The sequence below is a fragment of the Petaurus breviceps genome, unplaced genomic scaffold (genome assembly GCF_028583685.1).
Source record: "Petaurus breviceps papuanus isolate PSGF00001 unplaced genomic scaffold, PetGlider_PUasm1.0 90792, whole genome shotgun sequence".
Taxonomy (NCBI): Eukaryota; Metazoa; Chordata; class Mammalia; order Diprotodontia; family Petauridae; genus Petaurus; species Petaurus breviceps.
The window spans coordinates 1,521,418-1,531,458 of NW_027187347.1; the positions used below are offsets into that span (position 1 = coordinate 1,521,418).

Here is a 10,041-nt window from a genome sequence, read left to right on the forward strand (position 1 = left end):
TTTTGCATAACTACACATATATCTATATAATCTATATTGAATCACTTCTCCTCCCCGAAGGGATGGGTAATGAGGGAACAAGGGAAAAAATCTGGAAATCAATATTTTAAAATCAACTCTTAAATATATATATATGAATTTTTTTACTTGCAATGGGAAATAAGATATACAGGCACTGTGATATAGAAAAACACCTTGCCCTACTAAAAAGTCAGAGGGGGGATGGGCAAAAATATAAGAGAAAGCAGATTAGGATAAGGGGTATTCAGTAGGATCACCTTTTTGGGGTGGGGGTAGTGGGAAGATGGGGAGAAATTTGTAACTCAAAATCTTGTGGAAATGAATGTTAAAACTAAAAATAAACAAATTAAACAAAAAAGAGAGAGATTGATAGAGACAGAGGCAGAGATATAAAGACAGTTATAGAAATCAAGAGAGACATGGATATGGAGGTAGAGACAGATGGATATAGAGATGGCTGAAGAGATAGAGACAGAGACACATATAGAGGCAGATTGATAGAAATAATGATAGAGGTAAATGATACAGTATTAAAGACTTAACCTTCAATTTCATCAGCATAATGAATTCCTGGGTAAGGAAACTTCCTCTACCTATCAATCAAGCAATAAAAACATTTATTAATAAAAAACATTTATTAATCACCTAAAAAAAAAGAAAGACTCAGTAGCACACCTTGGAAAGACATGAAGTATGGGTAGCCAAGGCTGGTCCCCAAAATGGAGGCTCCAGATATAACTCACCAGTGGGAGAAAGAGGCTGGCAGGATGAGAAGACTGCAGTCACTGAAGGAAGTTCATGAATGAAAGGGAGATGAGTCCTAGTGATGGAGTCCGTAGGGTGAGAAACACAGCTGGTAGGTGTATCAACAATACAATATTCACAATGCCTATGGTTACTATAAATATGCTGATATGGTTATTAATCACAAAATATACCGGGCTCTCTACATGGGGGACAAAGCTAAAACATTTGTTCAAATACCAGAAAACTGAGTCCCAAAACCAGAAAGTCAAAGCTATCACAGCAGTTATGAAGTTGGCACATGTAGTTAATGTAGTAAACACCCACATTCTCAAGCCTTCAAAACAGAACGTGCTATCTCAGGCAAAGATCCTCCTCTCCCCACTCACGCCAACTGCTCAGGGTCCACGAAGTGTGCTCCCAGCAGCTCTGGCCCCCCACAGTTCCTGTCCCTGGCAGTCCTCAGCAGGAGTCCTTAGCAGAAATTCTGGCTGGCTCAAAAAAAGGAGCTCATGCTACCACGCTGCTACTGCTGCTGATGATGCTGCCACTGCTACCATACTTTCAGTCACCTCAGGAGCTCTAGATTGGCTTCTGCTTCCTCTTGCCCCACCCCTTCCTGCTATGTCAGCAAGTCCAACGGGGCATGGAAGATCTTTAAATCCCATACAGTAGGGGAAAAGCAATCAGAATAATGGAGAAAGTCCTGGCTTTGAAGTCAGAGAACCTGATTTCAAATTCTGACTGTCATCTACTATCAATATGACCTTTGTCAAAGTACTTCACTTCTCTGGGCATCAGCTTCCTCATCTAAAAATAAGGGGGTTGGATTAGGTGGCCTCTAAGGGCTCTTCCAGTTTTAAATCTATGATTCTATAAGAAACTGTGACAAAAAAAAATTTTAAATGTGGTGAATGGTTTAATGGGACATAGTGAAATATACAGGGAGTCCCAAAAGTCTTAGTGCATTTTTTTACCCTGTTAAAACTGAAAATAGTACTAAGATTTTTGGGTTATCCCATTTTAAATGATCTCACCTGAAAAATCAGATTCCTTTCAACAATTCAATACAACAAATACCTTCTGAGTACTAGCTATATGCAAAAACTGTGCTAGGTTCTAAGAAAAACTTCATTGAACATATACAATAGGACACTCATACAAATAACTGTAGTACAAAACCTACAGTAAGTTCATAAGAAAGGGATAGAGTGTGAAGTCCACCTTTAATTCATTAAGCCCACTTCAAAATTAACTTCTCCCATGAATCCTTTCCAGGTCTCCCATGACCAAAAGTGATCTTTCATTTAATCTGAGCTCCTTTAGTACTTTAATACATGGTATGTACCACATTACCTACATTTTCTTACATACTGCCTTAAATTGGAACTATTTCCTCCATTTTTATAGCATTGTAAAGTTTGGAAATTTCCCCATATACAAACAACTTAGTAGTAGGTTGGTATTGCAAATTAGCATTGTCTCATATTACAGATTATACTGTGTTTCAAAGAGATGAATTAGTTTGCCAAAAGTCACACAACAACTTAAGTGTCATGACTGGGATATAAACTCAGGTCACTCCTTACTCCAAAAAAAATGTTTCTTCTACTATTCCACGAACACTCTAAGTTACCTCAAATTGTCTAGAAATGGTGGAATATCTAGAATCAAAGAAATTTGAGGACTTTGGCTCCAAGTAGGAAAGAATGGATTGTGAGAAGATACAAAAGAAGACTTCCAGTACACTGGGTAGGTAGATCTTTTATGAAGGATATATGGAAGGATATGCTCAAAAAACATAAAAGATTAGAAGACATAAATGTGTTATGATCTGTAGTGGTAGAGAAAGCACAAACTCCAAAATAATGATTAAACATAGAAATAGATGAATTTAAGAAGAAATACTTGCCATTCCATCTTCCATGAAAATCTGAAATACCAAAGGCTAACTCTTTTTAACATAGCCTCCTACACACCTCCAAAAAAGCTACCTCAGGTTGAGACATTCTGTGGATTAAAATCTTCTCAAAACTATAGTTCAAAGGTCTCCACTGACTTATTTACTCTGATGAGTCAGCCAGAGGACACATAAAAACAAACAAAAGAAAGAAATTTATTTCTTTGAAATAAAACAAAGAAATTTAATCAATCGTAAATTAGAAGAATGCTTAATGGTAAGTAAAAGGAGAAAACAGTTGAAAAGTTATGGGAAATAAGTAAAGGTAAGTGGAACAAACTGGCAGGTAAATCAAATTAACAAAGTGTATTGGTGGGTAAAACAATTGAATGAAAGATGTTTGTACAACTGGTTATTGGGGTGAAGTGGGTCTGTGGCTTTGAGACTAAGAAAGAGAAACTGGTGAGGATTTCAGGCTATTCTACAATGATAATTGCCTGTAAAGGTCTTAATGACCTAGGTTTAACGGTAAATAATCATAGGTAGTTCAATAAAATAAGGCTAAATATTTCAGGCAATATGGAGAATGTGGTGAATTTTTCAGTGACTTATACTAAGATTTTCATTTTTGCCCTAGAAACTATCCTAATTCAAATGTTGGCTGTTTTCCTACAGGAAAAAGAAGAAAATAAAGTTTGGCAATCTCTCACTATAGTCCTGGTTATTGGGGCAATCAAAATGTTCCTTGAAAAACAAGCACACACACACACACAAAACAAAACAAAAAAAAAACAACTGAAATTGGGGTATTGGGAATGAGTTGAAGCATTTTATATATGGGAAAGGAAATCTACCCTTTCTCAAAAAGTTGAAGAATGTCAGACAGAGGATAAAGGAAAAGAAAAGAACAAATGTATAATTGGACCTAAGCAACAAAATCGAGGCTCTTTTTTGAAGTAGAGGAAGTTAGATAATCTCAGGTGAAACTGCTGCTTGTCTTCCAAGGAAGAATATAATAGAATCCCAGAAGCTATCCTGTAGGAGATGATCTAATAAGAATAACCAAAGTAGAGGTGATTGGTATGATCATTCCTCAGGGATACCCAGGCAGCTATTCTTTAAGCTCAAAGCAATAGAGAAATCTATTATCTCCCTGGGGCACATTTGTAAGGAAAAAAAAAGAACTTCCTAAGATAATCATAAAAAGGATGAGTACTACCTGGTGGTAGGGAGTCATATGGGCAAATGATACTTAACAGAGGAAAAAACCCTGAAAAATATAGCAAATTCTGTGAAATCCTGGGCAAGATACTGAAGACCACAAGGTATAGATCAGGGGTGGGGACCCTGTGTCATCTAGGCCACATGTGGCCCTCCAGATCCTCAATTTTGGCCCTTTGACTAAATCCAAACTCCTCAGAACAAGTCCCTTTAATAAAAGTATTTTTTCTATAAAATTTGGACTTGGTCAAAGGGCCTAGAAGGCCACATGTGGCCTCAAAGCTGCAGGCTTCCTATCCCTAGCATAGATTATGTGTTCTTTACTGGTATGTGTGCTGAAAAATCTCATCCAAAATTTAATCAAGAACACAGAAATCTCTTAGGATAGGAACAGGAATTTATTCTTTTCCCTAGGTGAAGAGGGCAGTCTTTCCCATGACCCATCATGAGGATTACAAAAGTCAGAGCAAGAATTTATACCCTAATGGGGTCCCTTCTCCCATTTGTTGGGGGGATGGCTCAAGTCTCAGTCTGAAAATCTTCCCCAATGGTAAACAACAGAGGAGCCCACCAAGGAGGCTGATTGACAGCAACAGAAAGGGAGGAAATTTCCCAAAGAGGCGGGAAATTTGAGAGACTCCTGAAAGGACTTGCTGCTGATTAACCGAAGAAGAAGGAGTGGGGAAAGGGGGAGGAAAGTTCTGAGAAGTTTTCACTTCCTCCCCACACAATCACCCTTTTCTCTTCATTCTATGAAAACTTCTCACTTGATGTCTTTTCTTCCCAAAATGGGGTCTCCAGGAAAGAAACAGTCCTAGTAAAGGCCAGGTCTGGACTCTTGGGAAAGCTGTCTGCATCTGATGTCATCTTCAAATCCCTTGGCTCAGGAAGGGTGATCTTCAGATGCCTAGAGTTCATACATACAATATGTACAAGCTGGCACAGCCAGTCAGACCTGAGAAGAGTTCTCAAAAACATATGATTTAACACCAAGGGTACATATAAAGGTCCAGTTTCCCAGCCTTGCAAGACTAGGTCCAAAAAGTACAAACAAATATTTAGGTTTTCTTAGCCACACAAGACTAGGCTCAAGCAATACAATAAGGTTTTCTCACTACAAAATGACATTGATTACTTTAAGTCAGGTACACAATTACATGTCACCAAGATAACCAAGAAAACTTACACACAAACTATACAAGAATAATCAACATACAATTCCTTGTATCCCAGTGACCTATTTCATTTAAACAACACTTTTGAATCCCAGATGTCTTATGTATTTACACAATTTAAAAAGGGAGTTCTGCTTCTCCAGTTCAGATGTAGGGGTTACCAGATAATTCTGATTTAACATAAATTAGCATAATCACTAAAGATTAGTTCCATATTTTGAAATTTCAGAGAATTTTCAGTTTATTTATTCTGTGTTATTTCCACCTTTCCTAAACCCTGTACCTAGTATAGGAATTTTCTAAAATACAAAAATATTTTCTTAAAAAAAATTATTTCACCTTCACCCTCCGGAGCCAACATGGGTCGCGTTCGGACCAAGACTGTGAAGAAGGCGGCGCGAGTCATCATTGAGAAGTACTACACCCGCCTGGGCAATGACTTCCACACCAAGGAGCTCATGTAGCTCCGCAACAAGATCGCGGGATATGTTACTCATCTGATGAAGCGGATCCAGAGAGGCCCTGTGAGAGGTATCCCCATCAAACTGCAGGAAGAAGAAAGAGAAAGGAGGGATAACTACGTCCCTGAGGTCTCTGCTTTGCATCAGGAAATCATTGGAGTGGACCCTGATACCAAAGAAATGTTGAAACTCCTGGACTTTGGTAGTTTGTCCAACCTGCAAGTTACCCAGCCCACAGTTGGGATGAACTTCAAAACACCAAGAGGAGCTGTTTAATATTTACTTTTGCCTTCTTTCCAATAAACTTGGGAACTCGCCCCCCCCCAAAAAAATTATTTCATCTGCCCTTTGTAAAATTATCAGACAGATGCTTTAATAAAGTAACATTAGTTTCACCCTTACCACTATCTTATACAGTTCTTGTGCTAAAATCCAAACCTCTGATCTTATTCTCAAACATGCTCAAAGCTTAAATTTGCATAATAGAAAAAAAATTTAAGCCAATTTTTATACATCTGTATTTAATTCTAGAGGAATCATCCAAGTCTGATTTAATTCTAGAGGAGTCATCTAAGTCTGATCCTGTTGCTGTCCTCACACTTCACTATCCTGGTCAATTAGGCATTTATTTCATTACATTTTGCCTTATTAATAATCATCTCCTTCTTTGAAGGTTGCTATCTCTATATTTATTCATTTATTTGGCCCTGAATATTACTTTTCAGTGAATTTGCTATAGAAGAAAAAAAGGGACAATGTCATAAACCTTTCCAGAAGGAAAACTTTCTGAGCCCTGTTTGATTCCAGGCATGAGTTATCTCTGCTAGTCATTCAGATAGCCATCAGGTGTTGAAAGCAAGGCTTAGGCATAAATAGGTGGGGGAGGGGAGTTCCTTTTCAGAAGGAAAACACACAATTGGGAAATAAAGTCAGAGAGATCCCACCTGGGCAGTGTCCAAGGTTGTCTCCAAACTTTGCCAAGCACAGGCATCCACCTTAAGCAGTTTGCAGCCTGCAACCTCTGCCATCCCATTACTGGCTTTTATGACAATGATTCCTGTAATTAAGGCTTAACATCATAGTAAAATTTACAGTCCCCCAAATTACTAAATAGCAAATAAATATGGACTAGTGTTCTTCAGATAGGGCCATCTAAAATTTGATTTAGTTACTAATTACAAAATCAAGTTACAAATCCTTCTGCCTTCCCAAAACTTCCTCATACTCTCCCAACATACTTAACCATCTAAAACTGATTATCAACTATCAGGAAACAGGAGGGCCTTGGATAAACCCCATTTGTCCCCAAACATTTTTATCTTTCCATATCCCTCAAACCCATTATCTGGTTTATCAGCTTTCCTTTACAGACTTAACCATGAAACAAGATATCTTCAGGAATCTAAATCTTTTACTTATACATTCAATTACGAATGTTAACTTTGCTTTGCCATGCAATAACCACAAATTCAGATAAAAACAGCAAGATCTCTTCTACTTTACAACTTATTGCTTTTGTTTAACAATAATTTGATTGAAAACTTTATAGACTTTCAGAAATTATCACACAAGATCTTTCAAAACATCTTTTCTAAAATTATCTCTTTCCTAAAAGACAGTTTGAATTTATGATGTTAAGAGGAATAATCACTAAATCTTTATGAAAGAAAAATCAGTTGGAAAGTTTTAAATGATATCTTTCTTTTACTTAAAGCAACAATCATAAATTTCTGCACATATTCTAATTATAGATGAAAAAGTAACCTTAGATTTCTCAGTAACATAACACAAAAGAGTTCATATCTTTTACTGACTACTTGCTCTGATCATAGAAAATTTGCTACAGAAGGAAAAAATCAGGGATACATGACATTCCAAATATAACAGCTTTAAATTATCAAATTTTATTTATTTTTTTAAAGCAATTGGGGTTAAGTAACTTGCTCAAGGTTACAGGGCCAGTTATTTCTGTGTGTGGTGCTAAGTATCAGAACTCGGATTCAATCCCAGGTCATCCCAACTCTGGGGCCGGTGCTCTTACTGCTCCACCTGGCCACCCCAAATTATCAAATTTTATAACATAAAAACCCAATACACATGCAACAAAATCTATATTTTAAAACTGTTCTAATACCATTCCTACTTCAAATGTTTTTTTTTATTTCACTAGCTAAGCAAATTTCTAGAAACACAATACAATTTCAGAAATTTAGAAAGATGGCAACAACATAACAATGAATTTCAAATGACATCAAATGACTTTTGCAATAATTGATCTTATCACTCCTGGCATCCACTTCAAAGTTAGAGAGATAATAATGTATTCAACACATGCCAGTCATTACATTAAACATTTCACTATCATTATACCATTTTGATCCCATAACAACCACTATAAATTTTCCTTTACCAATTCAGGAAACAGGCCAAGCAGAGATAACTGGTTGTTAAAGAACTAACAAATCCAATATTCAATTTCCAACTTCTTAATGATTAATTCTTAGAATTTGCTAAGGTGAGTGTGTGTGTGTATGTGTGTGTGTGTGTGTGTATATGTTTCCCCCCTAACTTTCATTATAATTCCAGGCTGGCCAGACCAGGAACTATAAAGAAAGAGATTTTCCAGATTTCCCAAATTACAATATTTGAAAATATTACAACACTAATGTCAGAATGTCACATTCATCATTTTCTATTCTTTTAACATACAGTTCCTAATTTAACAACATTTAGACTAGGAAAAAAAATGCTTCTGTTACAACATAGATAATAAAATTGTTTAGCAGTAACACATTTTTGATGTTCTTAATTTTAACTTTGAATTCAGAACCCATCAATTACCAATCTGGTGACCTTAATTTAGTTCCTAGACCATCCCTTATTCAGTTTCCCATTCCTGCTCACATCTCAGATGAGTTTAAAATATGCTGGGCTAATAATTCTAACTGCTTCTTTTGGGTCTAGTAATAATTACAAATATCTTTGCCATAATCCATGCCCATCTTTCAATTCAAATTGCTTAAGTAAATTAAATTCCCAAAACATTACACATATACATCCAAATTAACATACATAACTATATTCCTAGATGAAGCAAACTTGAACAGAATTCATAATTTTATCAAATTACAAAATTTAGAAAAATTCCCCAAACATTATATATTTAAAACTTGCTTCTATCCCATGGATCATGTTAGGTAAATGCATTTCCAAACCACTTTGCACAGGAAATAAATTGTAACTCAAAACCACTGTATATATTTTCATGAATATTTTTGAGGCCAGTTCCCCTGGCCCTTTTAGAAGCCACGTGGCAGTGTCCCACGTGGCTCCACTGAGTCTCCTTCCAGGGAAGGCTCCCCTTCCCCCCTCCCCATTCTTCTACCTAGAGAGGGGAAGGGAGAAGCCCAAGGTGTGCTCCACCTCCCACGACCATCTTTCTCTCCATCTCTCTCTCTCTCTCTCTCTCTCTCTCTCTCTCTCTCTCTCTCTCTAGGGGATTGCCTTCATTACTTCCTGGGGGGGAGGTGTAAATCCTAACCCCCCCTTTCCATGTCAGAGGGTGGAGAGCCCCTCCCCCTCCTCCCTCCTCAGTATTTCCTGAGGAGCACCTCTGTCCTGCTACTTCTATCTCCTAGGTGGTGCCTCCCCAGCTCCATCTAAAACTATCCAGCTCGGGCCTCCAGCCTGCTCTGCTCTGCTTGTGCCAACCACAATCGGCAGCCTGCACATCCTCCCGCTGGGCCAGCACAGGCACACAGCTTCCTATGGGTGGCCCCGCCCCAGCCTGACATGGCAGCTATGCTGGTGGTTGCTTTCCAGCCCAACATCGACCCCAGCCACTGCAGTGCAGAAGGGGTGCCATGTGGCCTCTTCCCTGCCCCCAATCCAGACTGCTGCCACTCCCACAGCTGCCGCTGCTCTGCTGCTGAGGCCTTGGACTCCTCTTCCCCCCTCCCCCACCTAGCCACCCTCTGGGACATGGCCCAAGCCCAAACTCAGCCTCCTTGGGGCACCTTCACAGCCACTCATCTCTGGTCCCTGCCTAGGTCTGTGGCCAGGTGCGGTACTTCTACCCTGCCTGGGGACCATTGCCCACCCCCTCCTCCACCCCAGGATCTTCTGATCCCAACAATTATAGGAAACTCTCCTTCTATCAGTCTTGGGAGCCACGCTGGCTTCCCCAGGATCCTAAAACCCCTCTAATTATAGAAGAAACATCTCCTTCAGTCCCTGTGGAGCTCACTAGGTGGTGCCCTTATCCCAGGGTCCAATCAATCCATAATTTAACCACAGGCCATCACTGTGCCCCCCAAATTTTAATCTTAGAAATAAAACTTAGCAAATTAGCAACTTGAAAGGATTATCTAGAGCAGGTTACCTCGAGTCATGTGGCATGATTTTACACCTGCACTGCTTTCTTCTCCACCTGGGAGGGCAGGGGGGACTGGTGACTCCCCTCTCCTTCTGCTTTCTGTTCCTGTTCCCATCTAAAGAACATATCTCGCTTCTGGATTCA

General features: G+C 38.7%; 1 pseudogene; it reads left to right on the forward strand.

Annotated features, from left to right (window-relative positions):
* The first annotated feature begins 5,403 nt into the window (after window positions 1-5,403).
* LOC138147487 (small ribosomal subunit protein eS17-like) lies at window positions 5,404-5,840 on the forward strand (annotated as a pseudogene).
* The last annotated feature ends 4,201 nt before the right edge of the window (window positions 5,841-10,041 follow it).